General features: G+C 38.8%; 2 protein-coding genes and 1 long non-coding RNA gene across 3 annotated transcripts in view; 2 read left to right on the plus strand and 1 right to left on the minus strand.

Annotated features, from left to right (window-relative positions):
• The window catches only part of LOC139979390 (gamma-adducin-like), a 481,086-nt gene that overhangs the window by 264,345 nt on the left and 190,285 nt on the right, over window positions 1-26,456 (plus strand). The gene's annotated exons all lie outside the window — the stretch shown is intronic.
• On the plus strand, window positions 67-5,674 carry LOC139979964 (uncharacterized). Its single transcript, XR_011797411.1, has 4 exons — window positions 67-171; window positions 2,109-2,265; window positions 2,880-3,010; window positions 3,987-5,674. It is a non-coding gene; the product is annotated as an uncharacterized lncRNA (long non-coding RNA).
• Window positions 10,170-26,456, minus strand: part of LOC139979544 (gamma-adducin-like) — a 31,061-nt gene continuing 14,774 nt past the window's right edge. The window contains exons 6-12 of the mRNA XM_071990465.1: window positions 20,152-20,255; window positions 19,713-19,907; window positions 18,372-18,522; window positions 17,354-17,568; window positions 12,953-13,044; window positions 12,659-12,731; window positions 10,170-11,463 (exon numbers count right to left, since the gene is read on the minus strand). The gene's annotated coding sequence lies outside the window, so the exon portion shown is untranslated. The remainder of the gene's footprint in view (window positions 11,464-12,658; window positions 12,732-12,952; window positions 13,045-17,353; window positions 17,569-18,371; window positions 18,523-19,712; window positions 19,908-20,151; window positions 20,256-26,456) is intronic.

Here is a 26,456-nt window from a genome sequence, read left to right on the forward strand (position 1 = left end):
GAACACACATTGACCGTCTGATAATATTGGCCCTGCGCGCGCGCCATAGACAAATTGGCTGTAGGACAAGTTTGCTGACAGAGCGAACATGATCAGAAGCACAGATGGATGCATTTGTGAAAGATATATTAGAACAATGGGGCTTGATGGAATGGGCTAATTCATTTTAAGGTATGGTATCATGTGCAAATATCTTTTTATATGTAATTCAATTTCAAGAAATGCTGACGTAGCATACAAAGACATAACGTAAGGCTAAGTCGGTGACTGAATTCGTAGTCGTACTAGCCTATGGCCTAACGCTAAGCCATAACATAGGCTAGGCATGTAAACAGTAAACAGTACACTATTGCAGTGGGCTATCTGGTTAGGCTATGTAGTTTCTTTAAAATATTGAGATGATGTATACATGTACGGAACCTCAACTAGGCTCTAGTATCTGATATACAAATCCACGATCCTGATATGAATATTAGGCCCCTAATGGTTGAAATTGTAAAATATTCAGCTAATTAACAGAAAGTTCTGTCCAAGTTGTTAAACAGACCCGTTTAGCCTAGTCGCTGCCAGTAAGCCTAGGCTACGTACAAAAAATGCAAAGTTTTTCGATAGGCCTAAGAAGTAAGATGTCAATATATCCTGTAGGCCTAGGCCTATTAATAATGTTAGGATCGCCCGAGGATAGACCCATGGACTTGCAGGGAGGCCAAACATTATTCCATATTTTTACATTTGCCAAACTGTATATCTTAAATAAATATGACGATGCACAACTGCATAAGTAAGCATTGTTGACGATGCATAATCAAGCATTATTGTGTCAAGTTTGCTAAGTAAATATGATTAGGCCCCTAGGCTAGGCCTATTTGCGATCATGAGGATGACGGCTAGATTTGGACAGGCTAATGAGGTGTTTTTTTTTGTACACACAGGGCAGCTACTGTAGTGTGAAGCATTTGCAATATGCGTAATGTACGTAGGCCTAGTACTAGTTTAGCCTCACGTTAGGCCTAGGCCCTACTGCGTATAGTGTTATAGGCCTGACGTAAGATATGGAGCAAGCACCTTGAACAAAAAAATCATCAGAGTTTTTACCAGACTTTTAGGGTTAGGCCTAAATAACAAAAATAGCTTAGTTAAATAGCTAATGTTACATCTGATTAAGCAGTAGGTGTACTAACATACTGTAGCTTATCAGACTACCGAAGGAAAGGCAAAGAAGACCAAAAAAGAAGCAGAACTTGGAATAAATTTACAACAATTTCATTTGAAAATTTCTTGGCAATGAAAACTTTGAATTATCATACAAAATTAACATTTAGGCCTAGCCTAGAATGTTAGGCCTATGCTAGGTATATTTGGTCAAGATGTAAAAAAGAACAGCCTATTTTGCATATATTATGGTTGAAAATAAGTAGGTCTAGCAGATCTTATATGTTCATAGCGCTTTTTGAGCACGTTGCTATCAGTAATATTGGAACGTATTGTTAGGTAGCCTAGGTTGATATGCATTATTCGGGCCCCCGCAGTATTCGGGCCCACGCAGTATTCGGGCACCTTGAGATACCCTACGATAAATACTTGTATATTAATTCTACAAATTAAGTATGTACAATTAAGCGGGGGAGGGGGTGTTGTTGTAACAAGTAAGTAGCACAGGGTGCCTGTACACTGTGCACTTTTCAGCTAAATTGCTTCAACATTCATTGAAAATATTCAGATTATGATGCCAGCACCAGACAAACCTCAATCGATATAGGCCCTGGCATAATCGCCAGGGTTCGAAATACGTGGTAGCTCAGTAGGCTGTAGTGGAGTGTAGCCCTAGACAACCAAATATACGTTGGACTACCAGAACTGTCAGAACACTGAGTAGCAGTAGTCCGATGGGCTACCAAAATTTACCAACTTGAAAGCTATTATCTGTGATAAATTGTTTTCACCCACACTCACAATGTGTAAATCTATTCAATAGCAGTATTGTATATTGTATATATCATGAATCATCATTGTGTAAAATATTATAGGAAAAAAATGTTCACAGTCCAAGTCTGGGCACAAAAAAATGCTTTCTGTGCAGACTTGTCACATATTTCATCCTTTTTCAGATTAATCTGGACTTTGAAGTCATCAAGCCAAAGTGTGGAGACAAATTGTTCCTGTTATGGACACCTGCACTCGCTAGGAACCTACTGCATTATGCTGACAAGCAAAATGGTTGGTCTCGACACCTGGGGATTGTTCAAGACAGCAGTCAACTATCAGGTAACTAAGTTGCAATAACTTAACCCAGGTAAAATGCATGTGAACTGTTTTCATGTGACACTGCCAGTGATGTGTCAGTGGGCCCCCGGTTGAGCTTCACCTCAGTCAGGGTAAATAATGAAAATGGTGTGTATTTGGAGGAGGGGGTCAGTCAGGGGATTAAGGTGGCCAGTCAGATAACAGAAAAGTGTCAAGTATTATGCCTGATTGCCATGTGTCAGTACACAGTGCCTCGGGTCTGGCATGGGCACAACCCTGCACAGTCAACATAGATGACATCAGATTTGTTATAAGCTACAAATGTGTTCTATTCTCGCATCAGAATTCTGGTAATATTGTCTTGCTTCATCGACGAACATTCATTGGCCTGGCATCCACCCAACTTTGGATCACAATCAGAGATGCTGTTGTGAAATTGGTGGATTTGTAGAGCCATCAGAGATCCTATCCACACTATATAATGCATATTGTTCCACTGAAAGACATTTTTTTAACTGATATATCATCATATATTACCACAAATGTGTTAGCTTATAACATGGGCATAATCAGTGCCTCCATGGGTGTTAAGTCTGTGAATCTTTCCCCAAGGTTCTTATTTTCCCTCTTTACAGATGATGAAGTATGCAATATTGCACTGCAGTGCATTCCATGCATTCTACCTGTTGGGTCACAGAAGGTGAAGGGCAAAGGAAAACGGGCTACAATTGAAGATGCCCAAACTTCATTTGTGGATTTGCAAAAGGTGAGCTGAAAGCTAAATTTGAAGTAGAAAAATTCCTTTTATTAGATCATCGTCGGTTACAGGTTCATCTAGGAAAATTGACAGACGATACAATTATGGATGAAACAGGCAAAGAGCTTGCCTTCTCTTCTCGAGCAGTGTATTGATTGGTGAGACAAGACATTCATCAATTACAATCCCACCCTGCTCCTAGAACCACCATTTTATGTTCCCATCTGAAAGACATGAACGATGCATTCAGCCACTTTCCCAAGGGGAATGGTGGAAGGGGACTATCAAGGCATCGGTCACTAATGCTCTGCAGCTGTGCCAATCAAAATGCTCGAATAACCTCACCAGCCCCAGAAATTTTGAAAACATTACCCACTAGCAAGTTCTCACACAGACCACTGCACCAGGTTGCATTGTACAAACCCCACACCAAATTTATTACAGGTAGAGTTGTAACAATGATTTCTTCATTGCAGTATACACATGATATATGAATACATATATGTATATAAATGTGAATGCAGAATATGTTGAGTGTGCAGTGGAAGAGTGTACAATCTACTTCACACCGATCGGATAGGACATTGTGGTATTCCAGGCAGTATAGTGGGATAGTATAATTGTCTTGTTAACCTTTGAACACTGTGTTCATTCATAATCAATTGTCCAGGGTTCCTGGATGAGCCTCAAATTAACTTACAGAGGCCCAACAATTCATAATATCTGAACTAGTAAAAAAACCTTGTTTTCAGTACAATGCATAAAATACCTGGCACCTCTATAACCCTCTATGAAATTGTGGCACTATTCAACACTGAGGTTGTGAAATGCTAAATATTGCACATCCTTAATCAAAACAAAGATTGCTTCTATCAATACCCCACCTTCTGGGGAGTACTACAATATATGATCCTTTCTATATGGAAGGCAGCATTTGAATAAATCTAAGAAGTTTGCTTCCATAACCTTTTCTTTTTCATTTCAGATTGGAACCAATATTCCACACTACCTTGAAGTGGTGAAACAAAAGCAACCATTCGTTCTAGCTATTGGAAGCAGCAGGGTTAGCCCGGAACAAACTTACATGATCATAGAGAGAGAAGCCATTCAACAGGAGTTGCTGCTTAATGCCATTGATTTATGTTTTAAGTGTTTTCATGTTTTTGATATGGATTATCAATGGCAATCATACAACACCTGGCAGTTCCTCCAGACTGTTGTATACGACATTGATGTACCTGGGAAAATGTCATTATCAGTTGTGTCATTGAAGACATATTTGAAAATCAAAAGGAAGTAGGGCTGAAAATTTTCAGGCCTGGGTCCCATATATATGCTTCAACAAGAACTTTCAACAAAGTTGAAACAATAGTCGCACAGTGCAACACTAGAATTAACTTGGCAATCGATTCAACTGTCCATTACAATTCCTTTTAACATTACAGTTGAAAGAATTTGGACACAATTTTGTTCAATGCCGAGGAACCTTTATTATCATCTGAAGTTGTGTGATTTTAGTTGAAATCTCAACTGTTAGGTGAATCACGTTTATGGGACCAAGGCATACTTGCCTCATATACAAAGCAAAGATATGCTTGTATTCTAAGAAGAATTGGCAAAACCTTTTCAGCCTGTATGATCATATTTGTTTTCATCTCATAAATTCCAGTTCCAAAGTTGCAGCTCACAAATATTTTGCTGTCATGAAATTTTAGAAGGAAATTATATGAATTGTCCCAGTCCCAGTTATCTGCTCTAAATAAATTTCTTGGACTTTTTTTTCAATTGAACGGCTCTTGGAATGCAGAAATCTGTGTATCCATTCTACACATATTTACATATACAATATTTACTTGTGCTGGGTTATGTACAACAGCAGTATAAATATTACACATAATATTTGGCCTCATTACTAATAGGCTTGCCGCCGTTTAATGAAATCCATGGATAAGTGTTAAAGGGGGGGGGGAGGGGATCTTTCTTTACGAGGCCTAATTTAGTGAACATTTTCAAGCCTGACCATCCATCACCCCATCTTTTAAAAACTTGGCAACCATGTTTTGATTGTCATTTTCTTCTTTTGTTATTACATCGTAAGTAAGGCAAATACCTCCCCAAGCGAGCTAGTCTATGCTTTAGCTGATAACTATCATTATGAAGACACACACATGTCTAGCTAGAAAGTGTTCGTTCATAAAATGTTGAAATTGTTTTTTTTATGTTAAAATTGCACTGGGGTAAAAAAAAAAATTAAATCATTGGTAATGCTACAAACAATTCCTTCCTGTAGATCTTGTACTGTGGTACCATGTTAATGAAACATTCAGTTTCTGTTGCAATTTTACATTAGTTGTTAGCAGTTTTGCAGCAGTTCACTTTCTTTGAAGGAGTTATATCAATAAATGCACTGTCAAATGAAGCCTTTTGCATTTATGTATTTTTTCCTATAAGAGTCAAGCTGACCCAAATGTGGTTGATTTTCCATCATAACCCTTGCCTGGGTCAATATTTACCAATATTTCTGGGTCAAATTTTCAACCCATAAATTGGGTCACATATTCTGACCTAATTTTCTGGGTCAGTTTGACCCAAATGTGTTAGGTTCCCTCCTGACTTTCATTTGGGTCAAAAAGTGACCCAATTTGGGTCAATTTTAACCCAAGTGTTTTTAGAGTGTAGTGTACTCGCAAAGACGTTTTTGAGTGTAGTAAATTACTACTTGTAATTAAATGCAATAATTAAATAAATGTCCTAAGAAAAAACAGAAAGCATTTCTTAATGTCAACAAATGGGTAATTCCAAACCATGTGCAGTTGCCAACAAATTTCTATGAACCAAGCACAGTCACGAATGCATGTACCCTATACAGTACAGGTGAAATGCTAATATTGTGTTTTTGTTCGTTTAATAATTAATTGCGCACATAGAGCCATGTTCCACGCCTTGCGTGTACTCGTAGTGTAAACGCAAATTTTGATGAGTGTATAGCGTTTAGCTTATTACACTCTTATTTAAAACACTAATATTCGATGAGGCATGATAGAGACAATCAATTATCATATCGTTTGAATGCTCTGGCTGCAATGCTCCGCACCTACCCTCCCCCCCCCCCATGTCCCTGAAGGATATATCCATGGGAAATGTGCTACCATTGGAAGGATATATCTTTCAGGGGATGTTGGAGAACTGGCTGAAATGAGGCAAATCATTGGCCTAAGACGTAGTTGTGTTGCGCTTACCCCCCCCCCCCCGGTTCCGCCGCCACTGAATTTAGCTCGTTGTTTTGGTTGTTGTATTTAGGGAGTCTGTTTTATTGTAATTATACGTCACTTCGTTATTTGGTATGCGGTTGAGGTTTATGTCTAGCTCAAAAACGAGTGGAAAAATTGTCACTGATTTAGTCATCTTCTAGGATTTGTATCGAATGTGTTTAAGTTGCGAGGTGATTTGAGGTTACATGGGTAGTCAAGTAGTTCTGTAATATTGTTTATTGGGTTTATCCTAGGATTGGTACTTTGGCTAATTATCGTTAAGTTGTATTTATCACATATTTCTAAGAGATTTGCCTTTTTCAGAAAAAATAATGTGGGCAATTACTAGGAGTTTTGTATTTTTATTAGAACATATATATGCTATGCTGGATATGGGCTCATTTGGGGGACTATAATCATACCACGAAAGTGTCCATTAGGTATAGGTTGCATTGAGGGTGTGTTATTCTTTCGTCAAATGGCGTACCATGGGGGGGAGGGGGGTGGTCTATCTGGCAGTGGCGCAGCGTCCATACAGTCAGGGGGCGGATACCCCCCCCTGACGGACTCAAATGGACTGCTGGCGCCCTTTTTTAGCTTTTTACCACTTTATATGCTATTATTGACGTTTTTATTGCGCTCTCATCTACCTATTGACATTTATCCTTTATCTGCAAATTAGCAAGGCCCGGAAAGTGTCATTTCCGCCGATCTAAGGAGCATCTTTATTCAAAATTTTCGGTACGCTCCGCGCCAAACCCGTGGTGGCGCTCCGCTTAGATAGTTTCGAAAGCGCCCCTACAGACCATTCTCGCCCCCCTCGACCAATACCCTTAGCTCCGCCACTGCAAATGACCCGATAGAAATACGTGTTCTTTATAAGTGCACAATTTTGAAAAACCCCTCTTTTCAGCCCCCTCTTGTCCTCTCTGAAACACCCATCGACATTAAAATTAGACGTGGAATAGAAGACACCCTTGTCTTTGTTATACACTAATTTCGTGTAATTATCTGACCGGGAAAGGCTTTTTGTTTATATGATTTCTATTTTTTTCATAAATCACAAATCGTTTTTTTCCCCTGCACGCCCCCACACAGCACCCAATTCCAAAATAAACTTCAGATTCGTAATCAGCGTGTCGCGAACTACCAGAAAAGATACACATTTATCGCCTTTGCGACAAAAAGTTTTTTCACCTTTAAAAACCGTAAGCAGTTTTTTCCAAAATTTATGCCAAAATTTGACCCATTTATTCATAAATGTCAAGATAAAACTCAAGATGACAAACAAAGGTTTGATTTGACTGCTTTGAAATCACGTATCACTGGCAAGATGCGTCGAGCGCCCTTTTATTTCGCTCAGTTTGCAACTTTTCAGAGGAACAATAGAAAACGGAAAAACTTTTAGGGGCAACAAAAGATTTTAATCCTTTGTTCGTCGTAAAAGTTTTTCGGTCTTACTTTTTCAAGTTTGAGGTGCAAAAACTTGTTGTCGCAAATTCGATAAATGTGTATCTTTTCTGGTAGTTCGCGACACGCTGATTACGAATCTGAAGTTTATTTTGGAATTGGGTATCAAAAAGAAGTACTTTTTAAACTTTTCAGACAAAAAACCTATTTTTGTCGCAAATAAAAATTGCCAAAAATTGACCCCAAATCGATTTTGCCCATATGACGTGACAGGGGGTAACCGATGCTCAGGAGCCCAAATCTGCAACTCCCAGGTCCATATCTGCTTCCGTTCGGGAGATACGTGGTCTCAAAGGACCCGATAGAAATACGTGTTCTTTATAAGTGCACAATTTGGAAAACCCCCTCTTTTAAGGCCCCTCTCTTGTCCTCTCTGAAGCACCCATCGAAATTAAAATAAAAAAATAAAAAATTAAAATTAAGTGGAGTAGAAGACACCCTTGTCTTTGTTATACACTTATTTCGTGTAATTATCTGACCAAGTGACCGGAAAAGGCTTTTTGTTTATATGATTTCTATTTTTTTCATAAGTCATAAATCTGGACTTTGAAGTTTAAATATTAGAAACGAGCATTAATTCTCAATAGTTCTAGTGGCGCAGTTGGTAGTGCTCTGGACTCACAAACTCCGTGTCTCAGGTTCGATTCCCAGACACAGCATTTTGATTTTTTTCTCTTTCCTTCTTCCATTCTGGACTTTGAAGTTTAAATATTAGAAACGAGCATTAATTTTCAACAGTTCTAGTGGCGCAGTTGGTAGTGCTCTGGACTCACAAACTCCGTGTCTCAGGTTCGATTCCCAGACACAGCATTTTGATTTTTTCTCTTTTCCTTCTTCCATTCTGGACTTTGAAGTTTAAATATTAGAAACGAGCATTAATTCTCAACAGTTCTAGTGGCGCAGTTGGTAGTGCTCTGGACTCACAAACTCCATGTCTCAGGTTCGATTCCCAGACACAGCATTTTGATTTTCTTTTCTTTTCCTTCTTCCATTCTGGACTTTGAAGTTTAAATATTAGAAACGAGCATTAATTCTCAACAGTTCTAGTGGCGCAGTTGGTAGTGCTCTGGACTGACAAACTCCGTGTCTCAGGTTCGATTCCCAGAGAGAGCATTTTGATTTTCTTTTCTTTTCCTTCTTCCATTCTGGACTTTGAAGTTTAAATATTAGAAACGAGCATTAATTCTCAACAGTTCTAGTGGCGCAGTTGGTAGTGCTCTGGACTGGAGAGACACAGACAAACTCCATGTCTCCGGTTCGATTCCCAGACAGAGCATCATGTCTGCGGTTAATGTCTAGACAGAGCCTTTTACTTTTCTGTTCTTTGGAGGGAGTGGAAGTATAAATATAAGAAACGAAGTTTTTCCAGAGGGAACCGAAATGGTGTAATTGGTTATTCCATCGTTCAGTAAGCGATTGGTTTGGATTGCATCGGTTCAAGCCCCAGGTGAGTATTTGCAAAAGGAGTTCTGACAAGTGGATAAGGTGAATCCCGAAGGCGGGCGGTCCCCCTCCTCCTGGCAGGTGGACAAGGTGAGTACCGAGGGTGACAGGTGAGAGGATGAGAGGGGGGAGGATGAGAGGGGGTGAGGTTGCGGACAAGGTGAGGTCGCCTCCCCCTGACAAGGTAAAGGCGCGGACAAGTGGAGTTCGCCGGCACCCCTCCCCCTGACAAGGTTCAACGCGGACAAGGTGAGTTCGCCGCCACCCCTCCCCCTGACTAGCTAATCGGGGGTGAGGGAGTAGTGGAGAAAATGTTTTTACAAAAAAAGCAATCCAAACAGCAGGATCTTTAAATATTTGTAAAGCTTTAGAAACCAGAGGCCCACCTAATGGTCTAGTGGTAAAGACTTTTGCTTTTGCATCTCAAGGTCCCTGGCTCAAACTCAATCTTTGCTTTTCCTTTTACAATACTCATGTAAAAAGGAAGAAAAAAAGGAAAAAAAAGAATGATACTTTGAAATAACTTCTTTTTTTTAATGACAAATCAGTTCATGGACAGGATATACCTTCATCCCTCCCACCACAGTTAATACCCTTCAACTACCTGTCCAGAAACAGGTTATCCCTCATCAAATTATTATGCAAATACTAATCAAAACATGCAATACATATTTCATAAACATTCTTAGTGATACCTGCATCTACTATTGAGATGGTTGGGTGACAACAGACAGTTAGTTTCTATGTTTCTATTATTTATAATATCAGCCTGGAGGGCAGTTATTTAATGATACTAAGCAGTCACATGTACATATGGGATAAGCCTATGGCCTTTTTACTTCACACCAGGTGGCTATCCAATTCACACCAGTACATTCTTTTTGGACATTTTTTTTTAAACATTTGGAAGACCATTTCAACATGAGGGGAAAAAGAATTGATTTCTCCTAGATAAAAATAATAACCCCATCTTACTTTAGCCAGATAGGGCTTGAATCCATAGGTTTGCTTGACGACAAGTTCCCAACAAAAAGGAGTTGGCCTTCCATGGCTGATTGCTGATTCAGTTTACAATACCATGGCGCCCCTGCTACCATCAATAAAATTGTCTTTAACTTTCATTTATTAACTAAACCTGATTTTGAATTAATTTTAGATAACTCAATTTTTACATTTTTTGCCCTCCAGTTTGAAAAAGGAAACGTTACTACCATAGCACAAACAACATATATGTGGAAAGGTTGCTCCCTTTCATTGCTGTCTCAGTCACCCCCCCCCCCCCGGCTCCGACTACCACACCCCAAATTATATACACGAACAGTGCATTATTGAAAGTTTCTTTAAATATAGCCTTATCATGCAGCAAACCTGTGCTACTGCAAACTGAAAATTCAATTCAAAGATTCTCCCTCTTCACTTTCATTTCTCCTTCTCTATCCTTCGCCTCACCACCCCCCACCCCACCCCCTGGTCCTTCCAACTACCATCCATAACTCCTGCCAATATTAAATTCAGTCACCTTATCATGCCCCCATAAAGTGTCAGTCAGTCAAGCACCACAATGTTTGTAGACCAAGAAATCAACAACCGAAACCCATTTTTAAAACTTTAAAGCCCCATCAAATAAAGATGCTGTTTTTTTCTTCTTTTTCTCTAAACAAGATAAACAAGATAAACACACAAACACCAAATCCAAAATATATAAAATTCCAAATCCCATTTTGAATATTCTTCAAATTTTGTTTGCCAAGCCAGGTTAAAAAAGTGAGTGTTATTCTTTTTGGCCTTCCTTTGTTGCAATGCAAACACAGAGGTGTTTGCATTGCAACAAGGTGTAGTTTTCTATACTAAAAAACAAATAAAATCAAATAAAACTTAAATAAAAGATGATTACAGCACATGCAGGAGAAGAGTGAAAGCCCTCCCAAATACTACCGGCTTATGTATACAAAAGACCTTTTTCCGAAATCCTTTTTCCGACATCGTGGCAAATCGAGAGTTACTTTTCACCCCCGCTCCACCATCCACGCAGGAACCCACCCAGACCCCCCTGCGGGGACGATTTATTCTGTTCCAGTTTCTCATCCAAGGAGGGTAACTCTATATGGTTCAGAGCTATGTCAAAGAAGAGCGGTTTGCACGGTGACGGCTTAAAGTCCAGTGGAAATGTGGTGAAGTTGGGCTTGGCGGCCAGGTCCGGCTGGTTGGCGTTGTACCGGTCAAGCCATTCCGCCAGCGGTCGATTGTCCTTCAGACCGAGTTGCGCCATTCCTTTGCTGATGAAAGGTTCATTGGAATCTGAAAAATGAACGCAGAGAGGTTCTTGGTAAGCCATGGTTTTTTTTTTATGTATTCTTGGGTGGAGGGTATTTTCTATGGGTGAGGATAATCTGGAGGGTGGGGGAAGTCAACTCAATTAACTGTGAGAAATGTCATTGAATTAGGAACCACCTAAGGCCTATTCTCATCTTTGTAGTAAGTTTGTCACCTTGAGCTACGTGACAGTTCATAAGTAGGGGGGGGGGGTATATTCGAGTGGAATTTGGGATTCAAATCCCTGAATAGAGAAAGTTTACAAAAACTTGTTAATTTGCAGTCATTTTTTGTTATTGCTGTCACAAACAGAAATGGATACCCACTTTCTATTATTTGTAGATGACAGAGACTGGTTCAATCGCAGTCTACAAGGCCAGATAAACTCTTTATATTTTGGCTTTCAATTTCTTTATTCTGACAAATTTCGATAGTACAAAAGACGGCAGTTTTGATCAGGCTTTTGATACTTCCTTGTGATCCCTGAACATCATACATTCAGCTACAAGCAAAAATAACTGTTGTCTGTCCTGTCCACCACAATAATCCTATTGTAATATTTTCAGACCCTAAGGGCTAATAGGTCTCTTCCCCCCCCCCCCCAAAAAAAAAGGTGTGAAAAGGGGCGGTGCTGCTTCCAACCGAATGAATCTTTTCACTCATTGTTTAACCAAAGAGAAAAATTTGGGAAAGAAAACAACAGATTATTAATATAAAGGCCATATTTCTCTGAATCATTGTCTATGCTCTGATGGAATACATTTGTTCCAGTAGCAGGGTTCAATTCCAAGGTTCCAAATGGACACGGCAGCTTAATCTGCATTTTCCTGACGATCAGACCCAAAAGAGAACATCGATATGTCTCTCCACTGTTATCCCAAAGAAGAAACCTTTCAGAAACTCAAGGGTACTAAAGGATTTCTTCCTTTTAAATTAACCAGCGTCCTACACAAAATTAACAGGGTAGTAACATGATGGTCTCTGCCTGATTCCCCCTCCCCCCCCCCCACCCAATTTCTTTTCTTAAAGTTTTGGTATTCATCCTTTCATATATAGTCCATCTTGCATTTTGCCTTTTGAAAAACAAGAATCCTTAATCTTCATCCAAAGCAGCAAAAAGTTTCTTTCCAAACACAGTACATTGATTATTATTATTATTATATTATTATTAAGTACATACCTAGAATGGAGGCCGCCTGAGCAGAGTACTTCAAGTCGTTGATATCTTGCGCAAGAGTGTCCAATTCCTCTACCTATTGATTAAATGAAACCAAAATCTAATCATGATGTCTTTAGGGAGTTTAGAGTTTAGGGAGTTTTTAGGGAGTGTCACTACCCGACAAGCCCTATAGGGTTTTTTAATACACTTCCTTTCACAAGTTTTGTTTCTTATCTCCTTCTATGTCATATGTCATACTTATGTTAAAATAGAACAAAAATCAATAAATGAAATGAAATAAATGAAATTAGTTACCTTTTTTTTTAATTCGAGTAAAAGTTTTGTCTTTGTTGTTGTTGATATCAAATCAAAAGGAGTTTAACCCCTGGTCGACCTGGCGAGAGGTCCTACGGGGGATAATAAGTTTGTTTTTATAGAATAGACATTTTTTTTTTTTTTCTTGGAAAGGTTGTCTATGTTCAGTCAGGGAATTGCTGGTAAATGAAGTCTTATATATTTACATTGGACAGGATAGCCATAATCATACCCGAGGTCAGAGTCAAAGAGTCACTTAGGGAGGGATTTCTAAAGGAGAGGAATTTTTTAAGTACTGAGAATTGTGGAGACGGAGTGGTTTCTATTGTTTGGGTAGGGAGTGGTTGTGGTTTCTATTGTTTGGTAACAATATAATCTGTATATATAAGTATACTTGGGCCTAGAACCATTTAGGAAAGGATTTTTTTAATGGAATGAAAGTAACAATTGTGAATACAGAAAGGGTTTGGTTTTGGGGTAGTGAGTTGTTGCGACTTTGTATTTCAGGGGGAGGTCTTCAATCAAAGGGTCGTTCTAGAGGTTGTTATTGTATAACTTGGTGTTGAATTCTTCAAGTCGGGTGAAAGTAGATTTTGTGTTTCCTGCACGGAGAACGTACAAAGTAGCAATATAGGTAGGGATTTTGAGTGCGAGTCGATAAGCTGTGGTGTGGATTCTGTTTAAAATTTGTTTATTGGGATTAGAGATGGTAAGCAGGGAGATGCTCCCGTAACTGAGAATCATTTTTACTTTGGATTTATAGATTTGGATAATGGTTTTCGGAGGGAAGTTATATTTGTGTGAGAGGATTTGAATGGATTTAAGTTGGAACCAGCAGCATCCTGCAGTTCTGTTACAAAGTAGATTAAACGATAATTTGCTATCGAAAGTGGTACCAAGGAAGGTTGCATTAGGAGTAGCAGTGATTGAGGTGTTGAAAAGATTCATTTTGGCAATATGGTTATGGTATTTTGAGTTTATTATGGAGAAATTGGCTAGGTTAGATATTGAGGGATATATTTTTGTTCTCCACATCGAGCACCACTTTTCGAGATGTGTAATTGCTCTTTTAATATTTAGTTCCGTCATATAGATATTTTTACTGGTGCTCCAAATGGCTATGTCGTCAGTGTACTGACTATAGTTGCATTTAGATAGAGGGGGGATGTTCAAATCATTAACATATAGGGTGCAGGGGAGGGGGCTGAAAACAGCGCCCTGTGGAGTACCTGCACCAAGTGGAAAAGGTTTTGATTGTTGGTTTTTGTAGCATATTTTGGCATTGCGCTCACTAAGGAAAGAGGAAAGAAGTCTGGTGTAATTGGAGGGGAGATTAAAGTTAAGTAGTTAAATTCTTATGCCGTTGTGCCAAGTTTTGTCGAACTCCTTTTTGGCATCAAGGAAGAGGGCAGTGGTATCATGTTTTTTTATGAAGCCGATGCGAATTTCTTTGAAAAGGTGGAAAGTTTGGTTTATTGTAGATTTGTGTGCCCGGAATTAGCCTGATTGATACGGGCAAAGTGATTAATTTGCTCAAGGTGGTTTCTGGTGCGGTTATCTATAATTCTTTCGAAAATCTTACCTAAGGCTGGTAGGAGACTAATTGGTTGATAGTTTTGAATTTTGGTGTGTCTTTACTTAGTTTCAGTATTAAAATCATTTTGGCGGATGTCCACAGGGTTGGGAAATGACCCAGTCTAAGGAGTTTGTTAAATAATGGGAAAATATGAGAGTTAATGAATATCGGCGGCCCACGGAGGGGAATCTTTTAGCATTAGGTCATTTATGTTGTCAAGACCAGGGGAGGAGGCATTTTTGCATATTCCGTGGCACTATACCAATCATTTATATCTATTTCTTTGAGTAGAGGGATGTTTTTGTTGAGACATCCTTAGAAGTTGGGGATAAAGCTGGTTGCATTACAGATAATTGTACGGTTTATTTTGTGTTGGAATCTGTTATCGTATGGAGGGCCATCTAAGATATTGAATATAGTTTTCAAGTATGATTCACTAAGCTTTATTTGGTCTTAAGTTTTTGTGATGAGGTTACCTACTTTATCTCTAAGGCATTCGTCTGTATTACCTGTGTTTGGGTTGTAATGGGTTTTCGATATTTCTTTAATTTTTCCAAAAGTGTTTTGGGTTTTTGTCATTAATGATTGAATCGCATTTGTTTTGGACTCGGTTTTGGTCGACCGCCGATATTTGTCTATTTATTTGTTTTTCAAGTTGGTTAATTTAGGTTTTTAGAGTTGGATCTGGGGAGATCATATAGGTTCTATGTAGTCGACGTCTGATTTATTTAGTGTAAGAATATTCCTATTTAGTTTTGGATTTCTGTTTTGTTTTTAAGGGGCAGTGTTTTTTGAAGGTATTAAAGATATGTTGGGCAATGCTGTCACAATATATGCCGATGTAATTTAGCTTGTTGTTGTGGTAATTGGCAATAGTGTTGTTTGTTATGATCCCTTTTTAAATGATGTCCAGTCTGCTTAATTGTAATTATACGTTAATTCGTTATTTTGGATGCGACTGAGGTTTATGTCTAGCTCAAAAAGGAGTGGAAAATGGTCACTGATTAGGTCATCTTCTAGGATTTGAATCGAATGAGTTTTAGTTGCAAGGTGGTTTGAGGTTATGGCGTAGTCAAGTAGTTCAGTATTATTGTTTATTGGGTTTATCCTAGTTTTGGTATTTTGGTTAATTATTGTTAAGTTGTGTTTATCACATATTTCTAAGAGGGATATGCCTTTTTCAGATATTTTGGTGCTACCAAAAATGATGTGGTGGGCATTTAAATCTCCTAGTAGTATTGTATTTTTATTAGAACTGTTTTTGATTGTGGATATGGGCTCATTTGGGGACTATAATAGCTAATAATGTGGAGAGGTTTATTGTCTCTTTCGAGTACAATTTCAATTGTTTGGGTTTGTTTGGGAGGAGGGTGGCTTTGAGGTTGTTTTTTTCAGCAATAAGTACTCAAACCATATATCGAGAGATATCGTGTCTGAAAGTTTGGTAACCAGGGATGCTAAGGTGGGAATTTGTATTTAGTTTAAAGAAATGATATCCGGGGAGTGGTTGGCGAATATACTAAGTAGGAGGCTTAATTTTGGAAGGATACTGTTGATATTTAGGTGGAGGAACTTGACCGAAGGAGGGAGTGTGCTTGTCATGTAGGTGATTGAGGAGGGCTAAATATTGAAGGATGGTGGAGACGTTCCATAATTACAGTTTCTGGGATATTTAAGTTTAGGTGTTTTAGTGCTAACACGGTGGCGTAACTGGCAAGGTTGTCAGATTTAATATTAATGTTGGCTTTTTGGAAGGTGTATTGTACTAATTCAATTACAAAGGTTGCCATATTAAGTTTTTTTTCAGTGACGATTTTATTCGTTATTTCAATTTTAGGGGTAAAATTGGTTACATTCGCGTAGGTTCTTTGTTCTTGTTGTTTGTTATTAGCTTCAGTTTTAGCTTCTTTAAATTTTGGGCATCCTTTGTAAAGGGCGACATGAGTCCCTGAGCAATTGGCACATTTTGGGTTTTCTTTTGGTTTGGGACAGTCTTTAACTCTGTGGTTTTTGCCACATCTGAGACATCTGGTTTGATTTTTGCAAGTATGGGGGGTGTGTCCAAAGAGTTGACATTTGAAACATTGAGTGATTTGGGGGGGTTCGTGGTATTCTTCTGTTTTGTGTTTAGAGTATCCTAAGTAGAAACCTTGTTTGATTAGGGATTGTTGAGGCTCTTGTTCTTCAAACGTCATTTTTACTTTCCAAGCTGTATTGTTTGTGGCATGACTAATGAGTCTTTTAGCTTGTATTGGGGTGTATTCTTGGTCTTTGAGTTCTTGTTCAATATCTTTGATTTGAATTTCAGGGTTTATGCCACAGGCTACTACGGAGAAGTTTCTTTGTCATACTTTTTGGGGGATTCTTGGTTTGGGGTTGCCTAGTTAAGTCTTCCATGGTTTCAGGAGGATATTTGCAGTTTTAGGGTCATGGGGGTGATTAGGATGTCGTTACTACGAAGACGGTTTATATTTGAGATCATGGCATTTGGTTTTTCTTCATTGATTAGTTTAGCAAGTGTTTATTGGGTTTTTTGATAGTTCTGGTAAGATTCCTGATACAATGATTGTTTGAGCGGACTTTTTGGTGGTTGGTTTGGAGTTTGGAGATGGGTTTATTTCAACGTATATTGGACGTTGTCTTTTTCTGCTATTTTTGTACAGGGATCCAGTCATTAATGTCTATGTCAAAATCAGAGAGGTTTTGGTTTTCGACTAAGGGGGCGGTTATAGGTGGGTAAGGGGTTGTCATATTGGCAAAACAGCCCCTCCCTACGGGTTTTAAATGGCTTTTATACAATGAAATTGATCATAAACTTTACTTACTAGAAAGAATTAGTCTCCAGCCTAAGACGGCGGACGGAAAGAATAGGAACTCCTTTCGAAGAGACACACTATGAATCGAAAGTGTACTCTGCAGCGTTGTGTTGGTATCCAAGGAGGCGTACGTTTTGTAAATGGCGGGTAAGTCATAGAGTGAAGGATGATGGGGTGGCGCTATGTCAAAAAGCTAACTGTTGATCTATATAGTCCACAGAACCCTAAGGAAAGGAGAGGAATGCACAAGAAATAGCCAGTTTTCTTCAAAGTAAGTCTCGTACATTTAGCACAAAACATAAAAAACTAATTAGCAACTAATTCCAACAAAGTTTAGACTGTGATTGAAACTTTACTGGTGGAAACATAATTAAATATGTATTTTTATGAACCTTTCTTTCTTATGACTAACCTTGACTGTATATTGCAGCTTTCCAGCTTAGCTGGTGTTTTTCCTTCAAATGAGTTTTCTTGAGTCATCTTTGAGTTTTCTGATCTTGACAACAATCAACTGTCTTTTTAATTTACCACAACCCAGACCACACTAATTGGCAACTCTTTCCAACAATCTAAGGCAACAATCATCAATTTAAGACAACCAAATTACTAATTACAAAATGATTCCAACAAACTAAGGCACCGGGTCTCATTAATTTAGCACAAAACAGACCACACTAGTTAGCAAATCATATCAATAAACTAAGGCAAAACTTATAAATTTAATACAAACACACCACACTAACTACCAACAAATTATCACAGTACTCCTCTTCAATTTAGCACTCGTTAGACCACACTAATTAGCTACTCATTCCACCAAACTAAGGCACAATGTCTCTTTAATTTATCACGAAACAGACCACACCAAAGTACCGACTGGTTCCAACAGGCTAAGGCACCATGTCTCGAACATTTAGCACTGATCTTTACAAGCAACTGTTGAGAGGACAAGACTGATGTTCATGATACTGGCTTACAATGATGTTTCCCTTGAAACTTAATTTTTCTCCAATTTCTGTTAAATCACCTCCAGATAGCACTTCCAGATCTCTCTGTGGAGGACAAGCTTGAAGGATCTTCTCGTATTTGGTGGAGTTGAGATCTTTACCAAACAGAACGTTTCCTCTCACGGTATCATTTTGGATCCAAGCTTGTTGAGCAACATAGGCCAGAGATCTCTGATGAAAGGAGAGGAATACAAAACAAATTAGTCATTTTTCTTCAAAGTAACAGCAAAAGTAAAAAAGTCAAACCCTGTTAACAACCAAACTGTCAGCCGTGAGACAAAACATGTATACTCTTCTAGAGGGGCAATTTGTGAAAGAAATGAAATTTTATGGTCAGATCAAAGTTATTGGACACTGGTTTGAACAACTCTCAAAAAAGACCTCACTAAATACCAAGTCGTTCCATCAAACTAGGTACAATGTCTTATTAATTTTAGACAACAAAAATACTTATTACAAATTCATTCCAACAAACTAAGGCAACAGGTTTCATTAATTTAGCACAAAACAGACCACACTAATTAGCAACTCATATCAATAAACTAAGGCAGAACTTATCAATTTAATACAAACACACCACACCAATTACTGACTGGTTCCAATAGGCTAAGGCTGAGGTCTTATACATTTAGCACAAAAATGTCTCCTACATTTCTAATTAAAAACTAATACCAATAAACTAAGGCACCATGTCTCAATAATTTAGCACAAAAACAGACTACATCTCATGCCAATAAACTAAGAAACCAATTAGGTTCATTTTGATGTTGTCATGGTTGCTTGGAATGAGTGGAATGTGTCACTCTGTTCAAACTATATCATGGAACTTGTTCAGCCTTTCTGTAAGAATAGTAGTTTAGCACACAAAAAACAACATCAAATACCAACTGGTTCCAACAGGCTAAGGCACCATGTCTCATACATTTAGCACAAAAACAAGAACACACACAATACCCACTGGTTCCAACAGGCTAAGGCACCGTGTCTCGTACCTTTAGCACAAAAACTGACCACACCAAATACCAACTGGTTCCAACAGGCTAAGGCACCGTGTCTCGTACATTTAGCACAAAAACTGACCACACCAAATACCAACTAATTCCAACAGCCTAAGGCACCGTGTCTCATTCAATTAGCACAAAAACACACCACACCAATTACCGACTATTTTCAATAGGCTAAGGCACCGTGTCTCGTACATTTAGCACAAAAACTGACCACACCAAATACCGACTGGTTCCAACAGGCTAAGGCACCGTGTCTCCTACATTTAGAAATGATCTTGACAACAATCAACTGTTGAGAGGACAAGACTGATGTTCATGATACTGGCTCACACTGATGTTTTCCTTGAATCTTACTTTTTCTCCAATTTCTATTAAATCACCTCCAGATAACACTTCCAGATCTCTCTGTAGAGGACAGGCTTGAAGGATCTTCTCGTATTTGGTGGAGTTTATGATCTTTCAACCACTTGTTCTAAACCTGATCCAGCTTCATTACAGACATCCAAGACTCACAATTTTCCTTCAATTTTCTTCATCTTCTTCTTTCACCTGAGACAGTATTGTACAAGATAAGAAGATTTCATATATTGGAAAGCAGATAGACATTGCAACTAGACTCATTTTTATACACTCCCTCCCTTCCCTCCCCCTGACTACCTAAACAACCCTGACTGCTGCCTCATTGATATAACAATATATAAACAAATGTATATGATTGTGGTTTAATGGCAGAAATAAACGAAACAAATACCAGAGCTTAAATATTTCTGTGTTACTATAGTAAACTGCATACCCAAACGGAAGCATTACAGAATCTTCAATGTCTCAGACCTCCAGCAGGATGTTACAGTCACAGTTCATGGAGTCTCCTTGTGAATCAGTGTGGCCAATGCAATGCTGTAAAGACAAATATCAAAGCAATATGTACAGTATATATATACCTTTGGTGTGACATAAATTTAAATTTAAGTAGTTTTACATAAGATCATCTTTCTGTTTGCATATGCAGATACCTTTTTGATGAATGTTTACAAACATGAATAAACTGTACCTCTATTTGTTACTAAGTGCCTGTTTATTTTTAATACTTGCAATATGACTCTTTAATGAACCTTACTAGACATTGCTATCAAACCTATGGAGTACTTCGTAAAATGCCAAAACTTCCTTTGATGTATATTGTTCACTATAATGGTCAAGCTGATTGAAAGGAATGAATTCAACACAATTTGAGAACATTTCATCAGTCAAACAATTTGGAGAGCATGTACTAGTTTAAACAAACTTAGCAAGCACATTCATGAGGAACTGGAAAATTGAAAAATGTCTGAAATAAACATCATTCTTGAAACGAGAAACTTGACAAGTGAAATAAGGACCGACACTACAACAAGTACACTTAGCAAAGATGAAAACTGGCTTTTCAGCCAACACACAAGTACCAACAACATATTAGTATATTCATGGTAAACCATCATGTGCTTCCATGACTTCTAGCAACTGTGTAATAATATTCTATATCAACAAGGACAGAGATACTATATATTGTACTTATCTCTCAATACTCTTAATATGTGTTTACCATGAGTTGTGTTCCTCACAGCTTTCAATCAATGTTTTCAAATTGAAAACCAAATCAAAGACAATTACTCAACAATGAGAGGTCGACTTAGCAAAGTTTGAATTCGGTTTAATAATAATCAAAGTTTCAGTGAAACAGTTCTGCAGACCATAAAATCATGCCTTAGGCATCAAAGAAGGCTATGATCTGATAAAGATATGCCAAGAGTTGGACCAATACTGTTAAGCATAGCTTCAGGTCAAAATTATGCTAGTTGATCAAATTAATACATGTATATCAATTTAGTTGCCTACGCTAGGTAACATCAGCTTTCATGGAGAGTTTTCTCCATACTTGAACCATCACTAACATCAATTAGACCACAGAGCTAGGCCTAATTGCTTGAGAATTTCATTTTACAAAGTACTGTTGCTTGTATAAGAAGCCTAGGATAGGCTAGTTAGTCCTCATCTCTATCTAGCCTTCGCTTTGGTAGGCTAGCCTAGGTTTCCCATTTTCATTTGGTGGTAGGCCTAGCCTGGGGCCATCTGTTCCCTCCCCTAACAACGTTATTTTCCTCCCACTTAAAAGTTGAACAACTTACATTAACATTTTCAGGGGAGTTAACTAAGGTTTTTCATGGGAGGCATATTGGCTAGGCTATGTGGAAAGAATAGATGTTGTAAGTGGAATAACTGTAAGAAAAGATTTGAAGGGAGAAAGGTAAAGTTAAGGGTGAAAAATAACACGGTTAAGGAAACTAACATACTATTTTCAAGGGAGGAGACTGTTGTTCTGTAGGCTCTGACTGCATATTCTTGTAGAGTAAGCTAAAGAAAGTTGTGATAGTATGAAAATAGAAAATGTGACCAGGTATCTTCCTTGTGTAACTGTTCAGTGATTGGAAGATAAAAAAGTGTTTGTGAATAGGCCGGATTGTTTGCATAGGATTGTATGCGAACATGGGGTAATATACATGCGTGGAATTCATAGTGGTAATGGGTCGTTTGCTTGTAATGGCATTCATTGTGGGAATGAAATAACATAGAAAATTTAGCCTATAGGTATGCCCTCCTTGGTTCCTCTCCTTGTTTTCCTATTTACCAGTTTCTTCAATTACTACAGGTACAAGTGTCTCTTGAAATATGTTCCTTTCTTTCACCAAACTCTCCTAAATCACAAGACACATTTACTACGTGCAGTTGCTTCACTACCTAAATTAATTCTTTCCACAGCCAAGCCGTCTTTCTTTCCTCCCCTGAAAAACATTGGTTTCAACCCCTAAAAATAATTTCAGGGAGGAAACTATTGTTTTTATTCTTGGAAGTTGGAGAAGAAACCAACGGACTTGCCTGTCATGATGGAAAAAAAAAAAGGAAAGAGAGCTTTCATCCTAAGCTAATTTGTCCGGCTGCGAGTTAGTTTCTTGTGGATGTGTTACTGTTATTGTTAAGTGCTAGATGGCATAGCCTAGGCTATGGTAGGCTACTCTGGTAGGAATTTAAAGACATTTAGGCCTAGGCTAATTAAGTTAGGCCTAGCCTAACTGTACTAGCCTTAACCAGAAAGTAATTAGGCCCAACCAGCTAGGTCTAGTATTTTGTCGGAAGATATAAAGTGACCTACTTTACTTACGTTAATTGTCTAGTGAATAATCATATTAGGCCTAGATTAGCATTCCAACTAGTATAGACGCCAGTGCCTACGTGAGCTAGCCTATCGTTAGGCCTAAGCTATACTATTATATGATAGGCTAGCGTAATTTCTCACGCTCGCTGACTCAAACAATGTGAAGTACTAACTTGCTCCATAAAACTAATACACAACCTTCGAGCTGGCGAATATATCTGCCATTCACATTCTTTGGCAGTTACCCCCCCCCCCCCATACAGAATAGGCTACAAATTACAATTACGTATGAATTGTTAGCCAACGGCTGCCAGGAAGCGAACTGCACGTACTGCTCGTGTAACCTTTCGTGAGCTTTATATAAAGATCATAATTCGCGCTCCGTTGCTTAACCTTTGACCACGACCGTGTGCGTCTATGGCAAGCCATGTGGGACAAACACCGCATAATATATCAACGTATTAATTGCAAAAAAATAAACTAGCAATGACATGCTAGATGCATATCCATTTGAAATCATTACATTAAATTTACAACGAAACAATTCAAATGTTCTCATAACATAGGCCTAAGGTCATTAAACATGTTGCATGGTCAAGATAATTTATTGAGTTCGCTGCGAATCTCGTCACAAAAGTTGTTTTAATGACCAATATATCATTACTCGAATGGGTTGGTCTGGCATTAGGCCTAGGCGGGACAGTAGGCGTACTGTCATGATCAGCCCGGGGGGGGGGGGGGGCGAGGGTGTAGGTCTGGCGTATCCATGGGACAGACATTCTAAGGATAATAATTTACACTTTTTGCGGGGGCCGGACTCTTGGGGCGAATCTTGACATAAAAATGTCAACCTAAAATTGTTTAGCTAGCTGCATGAACATTCTCAGATACAACAAATTTTGGCAAAAACTGCTTGAATTTTGTGATAAAATGTCACATTTGAGATTTTTTAGATAAACTGTCTGAATTTTTAACCCATTCCCCAATATAAATGAAGGTATTAAATGAAATTCACTGTTTCTCTGATCCATGTAGAGGTTTTGTTCTTAAAGTACAGTCTTACCTTTTTGTGCAGAGTTCTAGAGCATCTGTTCCTTATGCATGTCTTGAAGTAGATTGGGTAAAGGAGAGGTTTGCTAAATTTTAATAGAATCAAAAGTTATATCTACTTCAGTTGCTGTAACTGTATCTTAGGTGCCCCCCCCCCTCCCTCTGCCAGCTAGGTTTCATCTAGGATGAACCACTGGTGCTGTGATCGAGTGGATAAAGGCAATGGCATTTGAAGCAATGAGGTTTGGCAATCAGGAGGTTCTATGTAAGGTGGGTTTATCATCCAAGAGCAGTCTACAGTTTTCCCATCTGAAATGAGTTTCTAAATTTTATATAAAATGTTGAATTGGAAGCCACCCGTAGTGTAAGTTGTGATCCATACGCCTGTGCGCGGGCTTCTCCCACATTTGTGTTTGGTTAAGCTTTGTAAAAATAACTGCTCATTATTATTATTACAAGGGCCGTGTAACCCCATTCTTATCTTTGGTATGGTTGGAGGGGGTATCTGCATTTGTTGGATGTGTAGTGCAATTGGACACCAAGATCGATTAAGAAACAGAAAACCACATTTACATAATGTTACAGCTCTGATATAAATCTTTGCTTTATAAGAAACTCAAAGGACAGCCATTTATTTTACCACTCCGTGGAAGCTGGAATCCTTTTTATTTATCAACAGCATACATACACACCATAATTGAATGATAATTAAACAGTAACATAAAAGATAAAAGTACTAAAACTGAAAACATGATAAGAAAATGACATCCCTTGATCAAAGTACAGTGAACAGGAGCCTCTGGAGAGAGATGTATACTAATACAAGCCTTTTAATTAGGTTGTGATATTGTGTGTTCAATCACATCTATAATAATCAACAATGTGGGTAATCATTAATAAGTACTCATTTGAGTGTGAAAATAAAGCCTACAGGTTGTCAAATAATTCATTGTTAACAGTTAGATCATATAGCAAACAGAACAAGTAGCTACAAAGGAACGTACTTCCTTCATAAAATATCGCCCCAAGTGTCTTGCAGCATATATTATGTAACTTAATTATACTCAACTATCAGAGTGAACAATAGAGTTAACAACTCTACAGTAAAGGCTACCATTTGAATACTGTACTATTGTTACGCCCTGGGTTGTTCGGGATGCGTGTACCCCGTATTTAGAATGCGCCCAGGGCTACTAAGAATATGTTTTCCCGTTTTGTTTGAATAATTTACCCTGCGATTTGTTGTCCATTCATTCACCATTCCATTTACTTTTGTTTTATTATGCAGGTCTCTTTCGCTCTCCCCGTCGTCTGCCATCACCAGCATTCCAGGCATTCGCTCTTTTATTACGCGAGTTGTTCTGTTTACCGTTTATCTATTGTACTTTCACTTGCTCTCTTTACCTTGTTTAATTAAGACGTTGTTTTTCTTATGTATTTTGTTTTGTGGACACTTAATTTATTTCGTTGAAGTTCGGGCAGAGAACTGGAGACCAGCGGTGAGCAGCACGGCAATTAGAGTATAGTATTATTTTAAAGGCAAGGTTCATTTATTTTAGAGAGCGGGTCCGGGAGTGAGGGCTGACTACCGGGCGCGATTCCTTTTGTATTGTACAACTAATAATTTCCCGTCCTGGTTGGCTTCTTTGCATGTTATAGACTCCGGAGGTAGGGTCAAATTAGGGCTCTCCCCGGAGGTATTGCAGAAGTTAATCGGGGCGGGACCACATTAGGCAGTATTTGTTTAGTCTGCCGTTGGCGCCACGTGTCAGGTATTCACTCTCGTGATTCTTAAGAGCCGTGCTGCCCACGCCCTGGTATGTAGTGTATTTGTTATTTATTTAAACTGAATCTCTGCCCGGAACGTTGTTTGCTTTTATATTTGTGTACGGCAGAAAGTCACTGCCTTATTTTTGTTAAGTGTATGTTAAAAGTTAATTAAGCTATTAAATTGTTGATTTGAGACCCAGTCTCTTTAACTATATTCTTCTCTCTTTTTTGTGTATTGGTTCAAGCCCTGCTAGCATAAGTCTTCGCCTCCCCCCTTCCCCTGCCCTGACATCAGGTGGCCTCCAGCTGCCTGATTTCCCACGCTACCGCTCGGCCGGGGTACAAGGGCGTTACAGAAATTGGTGTCAGAAGTGGGATTATTTTTGTCACCCCACCTCCCTATTTCAAGTTTGCTGGCAGGGCTTTGGAGCCCCATGGTATTTGCGAGTTATTTTTATTTTGACAATTTAATATCATACCAAGTTTCTTTACCTTTAAGTAAGCCTGGTTTCTGGAAGGAGGCAAGATGGTTGCATGACGAGAGAGCGAGGGGGACTCTGTGGAGAGGCTTATTGCCGAGATAGAGGCACTGGAGAGAGAAGCTGAGGTTTGTCAATTTAATCTTACCAGGGATAGGGATTGGTTATATAATAGGGGTACTTCGCCAGGCAGAGGGGTTCGTAATTCAAATGCCTTAGGTGACTCGTTCCGTAAACCTATTATTATGCCAGATAGTTATGATGGGAGAAGAAAGTGGGATCATTAGCTGACTCATTTTACAGTCTGTGCGGAGATTAATGGGTGGACGGAATTAGAAAAATCAAAAATCCTGGTAGCTAAGTTAACTGGGCACGCCCAGGAGGTATATATGGGACTATCATCTACAGACCGTGGTAGTTATGAGACCACTGTAAACGCACTTTCTAGATTTTTTGCTCCAGCAGCCCTGACTAGCGCTAGAAGGGCAAAATTAAGATCTAGAGTACGGGCAGAGGGTGAGACCTTACCTGGGCTGTGCTCTTCAATCCGTCGGGAAGTGATAGAGGCTTATCCCGGCCTTGATATGCGAGCACATGACGAGTTAGCTC

This window comes from Apostichopus japonicus, chromosome 14, assembly GCF_037975245.1.
Source record: "Apostichopus japonicus isolate 1M-3 chromosome 14, ASM3797524v1, whole genome shotgun sequence".
In the NCBI taxonomy this organism is placed as follows: domain Eukaryota; kingdom Metazoa; phylum Echinodermata; class Holothuroidea; order Aspidochirotida; family Stichopodidae; genus Apostichopus; species Apostichopus japonicus.